Source organism: Oncorhynchus mykiss, chromosome 7, assembly GCF_057628025.1.
Source record: "Oncorhynchus mykiss isolate SJ-2025 chromosome 7, ASM5762802v1, whole genome shotgun sequence".
NCBI classification, from domain to species: Eukaryota; Metazoa; Chordata; class Actinopteri; order Salmoniformes; family Salmonidae; genus Oncorhynchus; species Oncorhynchus mykiss.
This window is the reverse complement of record NC_143028.1, coordinates 51,532,501-51,547,824: the sequence shown is the minus strand read 5'-3', so window position 1 is coordinate 51,547,824 and position 15,324 is coordinate 51,532,501. Positions and strand designations below refer to the sequence as shown.

Genomic DNA, 15,324 nt, shown 5'->3' with positions numbered 1-15,324 from the left:
CTTATTGTGTCGTGGAAAAATAACTGTATGCCTATGGATGTGTAGCTAGTTACAGTATGTTGCCGATTTGTGTATGGACCCTAAAACATTCTGAAATAATATTCATACCAATCTATGAACCTCAGCTATCATTGCTGTTGTATCAACTTCAAGTCTGAATGGCATTAATGAAGCCTATGGATAGAGTGGAATATAATAACTTTATTGTGTCAAGGATGTAGGTACTGTAGTTATTACCACGCATGAGATCCCCACATTTTAGCCTGTACATTGAATATATTCACTGATCATGTACTCTTCCTTGGCAAGTAAAGGTGTGGTTCAGGTATGAATCTCTGTGAGACATTATTTTTCAGTCATATCCAATATCAGGTGTATCAAACTCCATTATTTGAATGATGCTGTGCATGTACGTATTACAATTATACACTTCACTTTACCACTCCTGCTCCTGGGACATCAATGATTACACATTGTAACTATGCAATAGACTAGAAACATGATTTAAGTAAAGGCTGATTTGTATTTCATATATACAGAAAAAAACTATACATATCTAAATCCCTTCATCGGCGTTAATCTGAGGACACAGGATAGTATTTCAATTAGATACTTAATTTCAACCCGTGGAGAATGTGAAACACTTTATTGAAAGAAGTTCATTATCCATGGGTTATAAATACATAATACATGCATTATAATGATGATAATTGTAATATTATATTATAAAGACAAATTCAATCTGTGCTTCAATGCACATATAGTGTGCATTATAAAACGAGGAAGAAAGATGAGGTGGGGAGAGAGATGTAGAAGACAGAAAGGGAAAGAGGTAAGAACAGAAGCAGACAGCATATGATTAACGAATTACAGTGCTACCCTAATATTCTCTCAGTTCATCACAATTACAATATCTCCTAACCAGCCTTGGTCCCCAAGTTGGCCCAAAGGTTATCTTAAGAGCGGGTGAGGTGGCGATGACGGGACTGGCTTCCTCCCTCACATCAAAACATACCTGCAAACGAGACAGATGGATAGAGAGAGAGCATGATTAAGACGTTTTTTTTATTTTCTAATACGGTCAGTGATCGTAATCATCAGGAAGTGAAGTGCAAAACTGACCTTGGATCATTAACTCTGGGACTACTACATCTCCATCTGTATTTCAATGTAAAGCATCTCTTCAAAAATACTTCCTGTTGACCCAACCACCTCTCACCTATGATCATGCTGTGCCCTCTGTGTCAGCCAGTTCAAATGGGGGAGGGGTTCACCAACACAGCTGATATAACCTAGAGGATTAAGGGAGATGGGGGAGAAGGATGAAGTGAAGGAGAGAGACTGTCATTGTGTGTGTGTGGTCTCACCTGGTGTCTACACTAAGTGGCTACATAGTACTTTATGCTGAAAAACAGACACATGAGGACAAACAATAGAAGATAATGTCATAAATAAGACATAAATACCACTTGAAGCTTGCTGATGACTTGATCAATTGAATCAGCTGTGTAGCGCTAAGGCGGAAACAAAAATGTGCACAGGTGTTTGAAGCATTCTGATATGCCACAACTTGTGAGGTGTCAGGTTCGCCATTTATGTCGTGGAAATATTGAATCAAATATTTCACAGATAACGGAACTTGTAAATTCAATTATACTTTACTACAAAAGTAACAGAAGAAGAGCAATTCCATGGAAGAACAGATCTATCCAGTCTCAGTACTCTGCTTTTATACAGTTTTACCCTAACATAACAGTCACTCCACTTTATGTAAATTATTAATACATTTTAGCCTTGGCCACCCTAATCTTGTTTTCTTGCTTAGTTTCCATTCTCTTACTGGCTCAGACATTAGGGCATAGATTCTATTGGTGGCGTGACACACAGACATGCACACTCCTACTGCAGGTCTAATGGTGCCTATAACTGATTAACTAATGTTCCTGTCCAAAGGTCTTCACAAGTTCAGGGCGATGTTGTCTATGTATGAATAACCCATGTGCATGTCCAGTAGCCTTCTGTCACGACTTCTGCAGAAGTCGATGCCTCTCCTTGTTCGGGCGGTGTTCGGCAGTCGACGTCGCCGGTCATCTAGCCATCGCCGATACGTTTTTCATTTTCCATTTGTTTTGTCTCGTTTTTCCACATACATTTCCCAATTACTGGTCATGTATTTAATCCTCTGTTTCCCCCATGTCTTTGTGTGTGATTGTTTTTTGTTCATGTTGGTACATTTCCGTCTGGTTTTGTCCGGGTGCTTTTTTCACCCGTGTTTTGTGGCAACCGTTATTGTTCGCTCATTGGTACTGTTACTAGTGCTATTTTCTTGAGTAAAGTACGTTGTTCACTCATCTCTGCTCTCCTGCGCCTGACTTCATACACCAGCTACACCCACCGCCTGACAGAATCACACACCACTATCGTCATGAAGTCAGCAAGACCAGGTACCCCTGTAATTGGGGTCGAGGAGCGCGTCCAGGACCAAGAGGCGATGCTCCATCATCTCGGCGCCACCATCGACCGCGTCCTACAGACTATGGATCGCTGGCAGAGAAAGTGAGGTCCTCCAGTGCCTCTGCCAGAGCAACCAAGGTCTCCACTACGTGCCCCTCTTTCACCTGGTCCCAGTGGGATTCGTCTGGCCCTACCTAGGGAGTGTGGTGGGACGGCTGCACAATGTCAGGGTTTCCTATTACAACTGGAGCTCTACCTAGCAACCATTCACCCGTCGCCTTCGGACAGAGAGAGGGTGTCCGCCCTCGTCTCATGCCTCTCAGGGAGAGCCCTGGAGTGGGCCAACGCCATGTGGGGAGAAGGAAAGGCTACGCTGGACCACTTCGCCGCTTCCGGGCAGACTTCGACCATCCGGTGAATGTCTCGTTCATCTGAGGCAGGGGACGAGGAGCGCCCAGGAGTTCGCTCTGGACTTCCGGACCCTGGACGCTGGCGTGGGATGGAACAACAGGGCCCTGATCAACCACTATCGTTGCAGTTTGCGCGAGGACGTCCATCGGGAGTTGGCCTGCTGGGACACCACCCTCACTTTCGATTAGCTGGTGGACCTGTCCATTCGGTTGGATAACCTGCTGGCTACCCACGGACATCCAGATCGGGGTCTGTCCATTCCATCCCCCAGCACCACCGCTCCGACGCCCATGGAGCAGGGTTTCGCTGCGCTTAGGGAGACCGGAGGAGGTTCTGTTTCATGCACTATCTGTGGCCGCAGAGGGCACACTGCCGGTCGGTGCTGGGGAGGTTCCTCTGGGAGTCGAGGCAGCAGGCAGGGCAGTCTCGCGTTACCCCAGGTGAACCGGCACCATGCTCACCCAGAGCTCTCTGTTGCTCACATTTTGAACGTTACTTTTCCTGAGTTTTTCCCGCATCCCCAGCACGAGGAGCTCGTCGAGCTGGGAATTTCATTGACAGATCATTTGCCCATAGATTAGGGATCCCCATTGTTCCAGTGGATATGCCCTTCCCAGTTCAAGCCCTAGACAGTCGGCCATTAGGGTCCGGGTTGATTAGGGAGTTCACCGCGCCCCTGGGCATGGTGACGCAGGAGGGTCAAAAGGAGAGAATCAGTCTCTTCCTTATTGATTCTCCTGCGTTTCCCGTGGTGCTAGGCCTACCCTGGTTAGTCTGTCATGATCCCACTGTTTCGTGGCAACGGAGGGCTCTCAAGGGGTGGTCACGAGAGTGCTGGGGGAGGTGTTTAGGGGTTTCCGTTGGTGCTACTATGGTGGAAAGTCCAGACCAGGTCTCCACCGTGCACATTCCTCCTGAAAGTGCCGATTTGTCTTTCTTCTTACAGAAGGTGACTCAATTACCACCCCATCGACAGGGGGATTGTGCGATAAATCTCCTGGTAGACGTTGAACTTCCCAGGAGTCACGGGTATCCCATGTTACAAGCGGAGACAGCGGCTATGGAGACATATGTCTCCATATACCTGCGTCAGGGGTACATTCGGTCTTCCACCTCACCCGTCTCCTCTAATTTATTTTTTGTGAAGAAGAAGGAGGGAGGTCTGCGCCCGTGTATTGACTATCGAGGTCTAAATCAAATCACAGTGATCACCTCTCATCGCCACAGCGATTTAGTCAATGCACGGGGCGCCCTTCTTCACGAAACTAGACCTCAGGAGCGCGTACAACCTGGTGCGTATCCGGTAGGGAGACGAGTGGAAGACAGTGTTCAGTACCACCTCAGGGCATTATGAGTACCTCGTCATGCAATACGGGTTGATGAATGCTCCATCAGTTTTGCAAGCCTTTGTAGACAAGATTTTCAGGGACCTGCACGGGCAGGGTGTAGTGGTGTATATTGATGACATTCTGATATTCTCCGCTACATGTGCCAAGCATGTGTCCCTGGTGCGCAGGGTGCTTGGACGATTATTGGAGCATGACCTGTACGTCAAGGCTGAGAAATGCCTGTTCTTCCAGCAGGCCGTCTCCTTCCTGGGGTACCGCATTCCCACATCAAGGGTGGAGATGGAGAGTGACCGCATTTCAGCCGTGCGTAATTGGCCTACTCCCACCACGGTAAAGGAGGTGCAGCGGTTTTTAGGGTTTGCCAATTACTACCGGAGGTTTATCCAGGGTTTTGGCCAGGTGGCAGCTCCCTTTATATTCCCTCCTTACTCTATGTTTTGTAGTGTTCTGCTTAGTATCACTAGGATTCCATTGCACAAAGGCCTGTCCATCCTTTTGGTAATGTTGCCCTTAATCTTTGCCCTCCACATACCCAGAAGAAATGTGCCACTACCACAGTCTGTTGTTCATATGGTGCAATTAATGTTAGTACTAGAGTTTGATTTGGACAATTATCGTGAGTAATTACTTTTCCCACCCAACTTCCGGCTGCTTGATACGTAGCCCTTTTGGAGTGTCTGCGTTCCAATTGGCATCTGTAGTTAAGTGCCATGTGGTCTCACGTGCCTTTAACCTTCCCCATCAGATGCTGTCCTTCTGTGCTGTTAAAACATTCATATGGTTGTTTTATAATCTATTCAATATTCATATTGTCACTTGAAGTGTACTGTTAGATAGAGGCGCGTGACCAGAAAGCTAGCTTCAGTTTGTTTTCTTCCTGTATTGAACACAGATCATCCCGTCTACAATTTTATCGATTATTTACGTTAAAAAATACCTAAAGTTGTATTACAAAAGTAGTTTGAAATGTTTTGGCAAAGTTTACAGGTAACTTTTGAGATATTTTGTAGTCACGTTGAGCAAGTTGGAACTGGTGTTTTTCTGCATCAAACGCGCCAAATAAATGTACATTTTGGATATATATCGACGGAATTAATCGAACAAAAGGACCATTTGTGATGTTTATGGGACATATTGGAGTGCCAACAAAATAAGCTTGTCAAAGGTTAGGCATATTTCTGCATTTTGTGTCATGCCTGGCGGGTTGAATTACGATTTTCATGTGTTTGTTTGATGGGGTGCAGTCCTTAGATAATAGCATGGTTTGCTTTCGCCGTAAAGCCTTTTTGAAATCTGACACTGTGGCTGGATTAACAAGAAGTTCATCATTAAACCAATGTATTTGTAATTGCCAGGGGAAATGCAGAGCGCCAGATTCAAATAAAATGCTATAAAATTCAAACTTTCATTAAATCACACATGTAAGATACTCAATTAAAGCTACACTCGTTGTGCATCCAGCCAGCATGTCAGATTTTAAAAATGCTTTTCGGCGAAAGCATAAGAAGCTATTATCTGATAGCCTGCAACATCTGCACCAGCAGTGGACAAAGGAGCTAGCATATTACAACCCTGCAGGCGCTACACAAAACGCTGAAATAAAATATAAAACATGCATTACCTTTGACGAGCTTCTTTTGTTGGCACTCCAATATGTCCCATAAACATCACAATTGGTCCTTTTGTTCGATTCATTCTGTCAATATATATCCAAAATGTCCATTTATAAAGCGCTTTTGATCCAGAAAAAACAGCTTACAAAAACGCAACGTCGCTACAAAATATTTCAAAAGTTGCCTATAAACTTTCCCAAAATATTTCAAACTACTTTTGTGATACAACGTTAGGTATTTTTAAACGTTAATAATCAATCAAATTGTAGACAGGGCAATTTGTATTCAATACAGGAAAGAAAACAAACTAGCGCTGCTTTTCACATCTTGTGCAACTCACAAAAGTGTCCCCAGTTCCGAGTTGGTCTACTTCTTCATTGCACAAAGGAATAACCTCAACCAAATTCCAAAGACTGTGGAAGCGGTAGGAACTGAAAATAGGTTCCTATGAAATATCCCATGGCAAAGACAATAAGGGAACAGAGAGGGGAAGAAAAGAAATTCAGAACAATTAGTCATTGGGGTTTTGTCTGCTACATAAGTTCTGTTTTACTCACAGACATGATTCAAACAGTTTTAGAAACTTCAGAGTGTTTTCTATCCAAATCTATGAATAATATGCATGTCTTATATCCTTGAAATGAGTAGCAGGAAGTTGAAATTGGGCACGCTATTTATCCAAAAGTGAAAATTCTGCCCCCTAGCTTCAAGAGGTTAACATTGCCACATTCAGAAACTACTCTCACCTACAATAACGACATACTTTGCACATGAACCGTGCCCACTTTGAGCAAGAAATCATGAATGTGTTTAGATGCTTCTTTGAAGATAGGCTAGCCAGCCTATCTTCAGTGGGGTGATGAGATTAGCGTAATATGATGGTTTGAGCAGAGCAACAGAATGGTCCTACTAAAATTCGATTTTGAAGATACTTTACTTAGAACAGCTAATCAGCTGTTCCAGTGATTGTCCGGGAGGTGGTTTTATTGTCTCCACCTCATGTTGAGATTCAAAGTTCAAGTTCTGGCTCCATGTGTTTTTTTCTTAACCCATCATTTATACCTTTTTCCCGAAAGGGGCAATTCCGGCAGGCTGGCACGCTCCCTGACCTCACTCCAGGGCGGTGATTACTCACTGTGCAAAGTTATGGAATACAATTTTCTCTCATACAGTGCCTTGCGAAAGTATTCGGCCCCCTTGAACTTTGCGACCCTTTGCCACATTTCAGGCTTCAAACATAAAGATATAAAACTGTATTTTTTTGTGAAGAATCAACCACAAGTGGGACACAATCATGAAGTGGAACGACATTTATTGGATATTTCAAACTTTTTTAACAAATCAAAAACTGAAAAATTGGGCGTGCAAAATTATTCAGCCCCTTTACTTTCAGTGCAGCAAACTCTCTCCAGAAGTTCAGTGAGGATCTCTGAATGATCCAATGTTGGCCTAAATGACTAATGATGATAAATACAATCCACCTGTGTGTAATCAAGTCTCCGTATAAATGCACCTGCACTGTGATAGTCTCAGAGGTCCGTCAAAAGCGCAGAGAGCATCATGAAGAACAAGGAACACACCAGGCAGGTCCGAGATACTGTTGTGAAGAAGTTTAAAGCAGGATTTGGATACAAAAATATTTCCCAAGCTTTAAACATCCCAATGAGCACTGTGCAAGCGATAATATTGAAATGGAAGGAGTATCAGACCACTGCAAATCTACCAAGACCTGGCCGTCCCTCTAAACTTTCAGCTCATACAAGGAGAAGACTTATCAGAGATGCAGCCAAGAGGCCCATGATCACTCTGGATGAACTGCAGAGATCTACAGCTGAGGTGGGAGACTCTGTCCATAGGACAACAATCAGTCGTATATTGCACAAATCTGGCCTTTATGGAAGAGTGGCAAGAAGAAAGCAATTTCTTAAAGATATCCATAAAAAGTGTTGTTTAAAGTTTGCCACAAGCCACCTGGGAGACACACCAAACATGTGGTGAGGAAGAAGGTGCTCTGGTCAGATGAAACCAAAATTGAACTTTTTGGCAACAATGCAAAACGTTATGTTTGGCGTAAAAGCAACACAGCTCATCACCCTGAACACACCATCCCCACTGTCAAACATGGTGGTGGTAGCATCATGGTTTGGGCCTGCTTTTCTTCAGCAGGGACAGGGAAGATGGTTAAAATTGATGGGAAGATGGATGGAGCCAAATACAGGACCATTCTGGAAGAAAACCTGATGGAGTCTGCAAAAGACCTGAGACTGGGACGGAGATTTGTCTTCCAACAAGACAATGATCCAAAACATAAAGCAAAATCTACAATGGAATGGTTCAAAAATAAACATATCCAGGTGTTAGAATGGCCAAGTCAAAGTCCAGACCTGTATCCAATCGAGAATCTGTGGAAAGAACTGAAAACTGCTGTTCACAAATGCTCTCCATCCAACCTCACTGAGCTCGAGCTGTTTTGCAAGGAGGAATGGGAAAAAAATTCAGTCTCTCGATGTGCAAAACTGATAGAGACATACCCCAAGCGACTTACAGCTGTAATCGCAGCAAAAGGTGGCGCTACAAAGTATTAACTTAAGGGGGCTGAATAATTTTGCACGCCCAATTTTTCAGTTTTTGATTTGTTAAAAAAGTTTGAAATATCCAATAAATGTCGTTCCACTTCATGATTGTGTCCCACTTGTTATGATTCTTCATAAAAAAATACAGTTTTATATCTTTATGTTTGAAGCCTGAAATGTGGCAAAAGGTCACAAAGTTCAAGGGGGCCGAATACTTTCGCAAGGCACTGTAACTTCTCAAATCACATTCCTCTCTTAATAAAAACTCTTTCATAATTTACTATATTACATGCATTACCCATTGTATGGAAACTTCATCCATGTAGTGGGTATACTTTCCAAGTTACAGTATTTCCTTTATAACATTTTTAATGACATTACAAAATAACAAACAAAATTACATTAGTGTTCTATTGATTGCCTCTGACCATTCCCCATGTTCTATATTAGAAATATTGTTCCAGTATTCGCTTTTGAACGTGTTATAGTTTCAGCGGAAAAAGGTCTGTTGAGACAAAGCACATTCCTTTGGTAAATTTTGAGAGCACAGGCCTGGATCTTCTCTCTTGATTTATAACAGGACGTGAGTTGTTATTAATCCCCACTAGTTTTTTCCTTTCCCGAGTGAAAGTTATTCCTTGCAATCCTATCTGAACTATTTGGATTCTCGTGGACAGTCATGACAATATTGTGAATTACCCTTAGTTGGTGGTTGGAGTGTGTGTGTGTGTGTGTGTGTGTGTGTGTGTGTGTGTGTGTGTGTGTGTGTGTGTGTGTGTGTGTGTGTGTGTGTGTGTGTGTGTTGAGGGGGCTGGTAGGGTCTGTAGGTCATGGTCTGAGCCCTGTCTCAACAACACAGCGTCTGTGCCTCCACCTTCAATACATAGAGCCATGCATTCATACTTGCCACCCATCCATCAGTCCTCTCAATCCTAGTCAGTCAGGCTATTACACTGGAACGTGTGTGTGTGTGTGTGTGTGTGTGTGTGTGTGTGTGTGTGTGTGTGTGTGTGTGTGTGTGTGTGTGTGTGTGTGTGTGTGTGCATGCATGACTATTGGAAATGTTACAGTCCCAAGACAATAGCATTCCACTTGAAAAACATATTAGAGTGTTGGATTATTGTAGTCCTGAACTGTTTGTGAGCAATATGGAGGACAGTTTGTTCTATGTCACTGTCTCAAGTTAGAACACTGCATCCTAAGAGCCTCAAAAGGGCTTTGTGTAGCTGCTGGAGTTTAGAACCCTTATCCACATTTAGAACCCTTATCCACTGCACTTCACACATTCTTTTATTTATATAAACTTTATTTAACCAGGTAGGCTAGTTGAAAACAAGTTCTCATTTACAACTGCGACCTGGTCAAGATAAAGCGAAGCAGTTCGACACAAACAACAACACAGAGTTACACATGGAACAAACAAACATACAGTCAATAATATAGTAGAAAAAGTCTATATACAGTGTGTGCAAATGAGGTAAGATAAGGGAGGTAAAATAAAATAGGCCATAGTGGCGAGGTAATTACGACATTGAAATTTAACACTGGAGTGATAGATGTGCAGAAGATGAATGTGCAAGTAGAGATACTGGGGTGCAAAGGAGCAAAATAAATAAATAAATACAGTATGGGGATGAGGTAGTTGGGTGGGTGATTTACAGATGGGCTATGTACAGGTGCAACGATCTGTGAGCTTCTCTGACAGCTGGTGCTTGAAGTTAGTGGGGGAGATAAGAGTCTCCAGCTCCAGTGATTTTTGCAATTCGTTCCAGTCATTGGCAGCAAAGAACTGGAAGGAAAGGCGGCCAAAGGAGGAATTGGCTTTGGGGGTAACCAGTGAAATATACCTACTGGTGCGTGTGCTGCGGGTGGATGCTACTATGGTGACCAGTGAGCTGAGATAAGGCGGGGCATAATCTAGCAAAGACTTATAGATGACCTGGAGCCAGTGGGTCTGGCGACGAGTATGAAGCGAGGGCCAGCCAACGAGAGTGTACAGGTTGAAGTGGTGGGTAGTATATGGGGCTTTGGTGACAAAACAGATGACATTGTGATAGACTGCATCCAATTTGTTGAGAAGAGTGTTGGAGGCTATTTTGTAAATGACATCGCCTAAGTCGAGGATCGGTAGGATTGTCAGTTTTATGAGGGTCTGTTTGGCAGCATGAGTGAAGGATGCTTTGTTTTGCGAAATAGGAAGCCGATTCTAGATTTCATTTTAATGTGGGTCTGGAATGTGGGTCTGGAAGGAGAGTTTACAGTCTAACCACACACCTAGGTATTTGTAGTTGTCCACATATTCAAGGTCAGAACCGTCCAGAGTAGTGATGCTGGACGGGCGGGCAGGTGCGGGCAGCGATCGGTTGAAGAGCATGCATTTAGTTTTACTTGCATTTAAGAGCAGTTGGAGGCCACAGAAGGATAGTTGTATGGCATTGAAGCTCATCTGGAGGTTAGTTAGTACAGTGTCCAAAGAAGGGCCAGAAATATACAGAATGGTGTCGTCTGCGAAGAGGTGGATCAGAGAATCACCAGCAGCAAGAGCAACATCATTGATGTATACAGAGAAGAGAGTCAGCCCGAGAATTGAACCCTGTGGCACCCCCATAGAGACTGCTAGAGGTCCGGACAACAGGCCCTCTGATTTGACATACTGAACTCTATCAGAGAAGTAGTTGGTGAACCAGGCATGGCAGTCATTTGAGAAACCAAGGCTGTTGAGTCTGCCAATAAGAATGTGGTGATTGACAGAGTCGAAAGCCTTGGCCAGGTTGATGAACATGGCTGCACAGTATTGTCTCTTATCGATAGCAGTTATGATATCGTTTAGGACCTTGAGCATGGCTGAGGTGCACCCATGACCAGCTCAGAAACCAGATTGCATAGTGGAGAAGATATGGTGGGATTCGAAATGGTCGGTGATCTGTTTGTTACTTTGGCTTTCGAAGACCTTAGAAAGGCAGGGTAGGATAGATTTAGGTCTGTAGCAGTTTGGGTCTAGAGTGACTCCCCCTTTGAAGAGGGGGATGACCGTGGCAGCTTTCCAATCTTTGGGGATCTCAGATGACATGAAAGAGAGGTTGAACAGGCTAGTAATAGGGGTTGCAACAATTTCAGCAGATAATTGTAGAGGGTTCAGATTGTCAGCTGTCTGGATTTGGGTGAAGGAGAAATGAGGGAGGCTTGGGCGAGTTGCTGTGGGGGGTGCAGGGCAGTTGACCGTGGTAGGGGTAGCCAGGTGGAAAGCATGGCCAGCCGTAGAAAAATGCTTATTGAAATTCTCAATTATTGTGGATTTATCAGTGGTGACAATGTTTCCTAGCCTCAGTACAGTGGGCAGCTGGGAGGAGGTGCTCTTATTCTCCATGGACTTTACAGTGTCCCAGAACTTTTTTGAGTTACAGAATGCAAATTTCTGTTTGAAAAAGCTAGCCTTCGCTTTCCTAACTTCCCTGAAAAGTTGCATATCATGGGGGCTATTCGATGCTAATGCAGTACGCCACAGGATGTTTTTGCGCTGGTCATGGCAGTCAGGTCTGGAGTGAACCAAGGGCTATATCTGTTCCTGGTTCAACATTTTTTGAAAGGGGCCTGCTTGTTTAAGATGGTGAGTAAGGCCATTTTAAAGAATAACCAGTTATCCTCTACTGACGGGATGAGGTCAATTAGAAGGCCTGCTCTCTGAAGTGTATTAGGGAGCATTTGACAGTGATGAGGGGTGGTCATTTTACCGCAGACCCATTACGGATGCAGGCAATGAGGCAGTGATCGCTGAGATCTTGGTTGAAGACAGCAGAGGTGTATTTAGAGGGCAAGATGGTTTGGATGATATCTATGAGGGTGCCCGTGTTTACGGATTTGGGGTTGTACCTGGAAGGTTCATTGATAATTTGTGTGAGTTTGAGGGCATCAAGCTTAGATTGTAGAATGGCCGGGGTGTTAAGCATGTCCCAGTTTAGGTCACCTCAGCAGCACGAGCTCTGAAGATAGATGGGGGTAATCAATTCACATGTGGTGTCCAGGGCACAGCTGGGGGCTGAGGGTGGTTTATGGCAAGCGGCAACGGTGAGAGACTTGTTTCTGGAATGGTGGGTTTCTAGAAGTAGAAGCTCGAATTGTTTGGGCACAGACCTGGATAGTATGACAGAACTCGGCAGGCTATCTCTGCATTAGATTGCCACTCCGCCCCCTCTGGCAGTTTTATCTAGTCGGAAAATGTTATAGTTTGAGATGGAAATTTCAGGGTTTTTGGTGGCCTTCCTAAGCCAGGATTCAGACAAGGCTAGGACATCCGGGTTGGCAGAGTGTGCTAAAGCAGTGAATAAAACAAACTTGGGGAGGAGGCTTCTAATGTTAACATGCATGAAACCAAGGCTTTTACAGTTACAGAAGTCAACAAATGAGAGCACTTGGGGAATGGGAGTGGGAGTGGAGCTAGGCACTGCAGAGCCTGGATTAACCTCTATATCACCAGAGGAGGAGTAGGATAAGGGTACGGCTAAAGGCTATTAGAACTGGTCGTCTAGTACGTTCAGAACAGAGAGTTAAAGGAGCAGGTTTTTGGGCGCGATAGAATAGATTCAAGGCATAATGTACAAACAAAGGCATGGTAGGATGTGAATACAGTGGATGTAAACCTAGGCATAGAGTGACGATGAGAGAGATATTGTCCCTAGAAACATAATTTTAACCAGGTGATGCCACCGCATGTGTGGGAGGTGGAACTGAAGTGTTAGCTAAGGCATATTGAGCAGGGCTAGAGGCTCTACAGTGAAATAAGACAATAATCACTAACCAACAGCAATGGACAATGCATATTGACATTAGGAAGAGTCATGCGTAGCTGAGTGATCATAGGGGTCCATTGAGTAGTTAAGCTGGCTGGAGACATAGCGGGCCAGGGCTAGCAAGCTAGCAGAAGGGCCTTAGAGGGACATCGCGATGGAGAGGCCTGTTGGAAAAAGAACCCTCGGGCAGATTACGTCGGTAGTCCAGTCGTGATGGATTAGCAAGGCTTCATGTATTAATGCTCAACACTCTCTCCATCACCTGCAATTGCCTAGTCCCAGGCAAACACACAAGTGCACGCATGCACACACGCACACCACCAACAACAACAACAACTCTTCGTTAGCACAATGGAGCAATGTTTAAAGTCCTCTAGTTTGTTGGCCATGCAGGGAAATGATTCCCCACCACTCTAAATCTCCTCACAGTGTTTGTGTAGGCAGGCATGTGGTGATGTGTGTGTGTGAATTAGTATGTGTGAAGTGAAGAGACTCACTTCATTAGTTTAATTCTGTCAGACACCAGCTTCTGTGTACAAACCTTCCCAAACAAAAGACCATACACTACTCTCGCCCATACACACACTCCCCGCTGGGCACAACTGGTTAAAAGCAACGTTGTTTCAAAGTAATTTGTCAACATATTGTGACGTGGATTTTTTGTGGAAAATACATTGGATTTGAAAAAAGTAATCAACTGTTGTTTTGAGGGTCATATTCCAACCACAGGATTGTGTCATCATGGTAACCAATTTTCAACATTGACAAACCTTGAATAAAATATGTTAAATACAGTTGAAGTCAAAAGTTTACATACACCTTAGCCAAATAAACTCAGTTTTTCACAATTCCTGACATTTTATCCAAGTAACAATTCCCTGTCTGTAACGATTTTCGTTGGTGGAAGGAGAAGAGGACCAAAGTGCAGCGTGGTACGCATCCATAATACTTTTAATCAAGACTGAATACACGAACAAAAACAACAAAACGATAAACAAACAATTCTGACAGGTGCAAAAAACACTAACCAGAAAATAACTACCCACACCCATAGTGGGAAAACAGGCTGCCTAAGTATGGTTCTCAATCAGAGACAACGATCGACAGCTGCCTCTGATTTGGAACCATGCCAGGCCACACACAGAAATAAAAAAACCTAGAATCCTAGAACGCTCTGACCAAACTAAAACAGAGACATAAGAAAGGAACTAAGGTCAGGACGTGACACTGTCTTAGGTCAGTTAGGATCACCACTTTATTTTAGGAATGTGAAATGTCAGAATAATAGTAGAGAGAATGATATATTTAAGTTTTTATTTCTTTCATCACATTCCCGGTGGGTCAGAAGTTTACATACACTCAATTAGTATTTGGTAGCATTGCCTTTAAATTGTTTAACTTGGGTCAAACCCTCCAAAAAGTACGATCTCTGTCCCCGTGTGCAGCTTTTAATGGCGGTTTTGGAGCGTCTCCTTCCTTTCGCAGGTGTTTCACTCAGTGGGATCTTTTTATTAGTTAGGCTATACTATTTAAATATTAATTACTGTACTGTTTGGTAGAGCATGTAAGACAAAACGACATTAACGTGTTTGTTCTATCAGATGAAGCATAGTGATAACACATTAAGTAGTTGTATAAATGCAAAATATCTGACTTTGTATCATTTGAAATGTTATGTGCTTTTAAAATGGTTGAAAGCACAGTGAGGACATTTAGGTGACAACTACACCAAAAATCATTAGTCTCTTTTAGGGATAAACTAGCCCCTAAAGTTGCATCTAGAGTTGTGTTTCTGTAATCTCAACTAGTACAGTAAAACTTCGGGTCCATACTTACGAACTCTTGCTTAAACCTAACTTTATCTCAAAAATGCTATTTTTTAGCTTTTCCCATGAGATAACGTGGCACACATAGCCACTATGCTAACACGACCAGCTGACCGGCATGATTATTTCCTATTACAAATTCTGCATCAGCCAAATCAAAGATTTTAGATGGTATAACCACCAAACAATGGCATTTCTTAAAATAGGTCAACTTTGCTACCAGAGGGAAATTGAAAATAAAATTCAGAGAGACTCATGGTCTTGTCAAATAGCAGTAATGCACACCTTTACATTATCAATGCCAGTTGGTG

At 43.4% G+C, this 15,324-nt stretch overlaps 1 long non-coding RNA gene across 1 annotated transcript in view; it reads right to left on the bottom strand.

The window, feature by feature from the left end:
• Positions 1-629: 629 nt before the first annotated feature.
• The window catches only part of LOC149982582 (uncharacterized), a 53,294-nt gene continuing 38,599 nt past the window's right edge, over positions 630-15,324 (bottom strand). Inside the window, exons 3-4 of the long non-coding RNA XR_016497309.1 lie at positions 1,220-1,292; positions 630-1,015 (exon numbers count right to left, since the gene is read on the bottom strand). This is a non-coding gene — a long non-coding RNA (uncharacterized LOC149982582). The remainder of the gene's footprint in view (positions 1,016-1,219; positions 1,293-15,324) is intronic.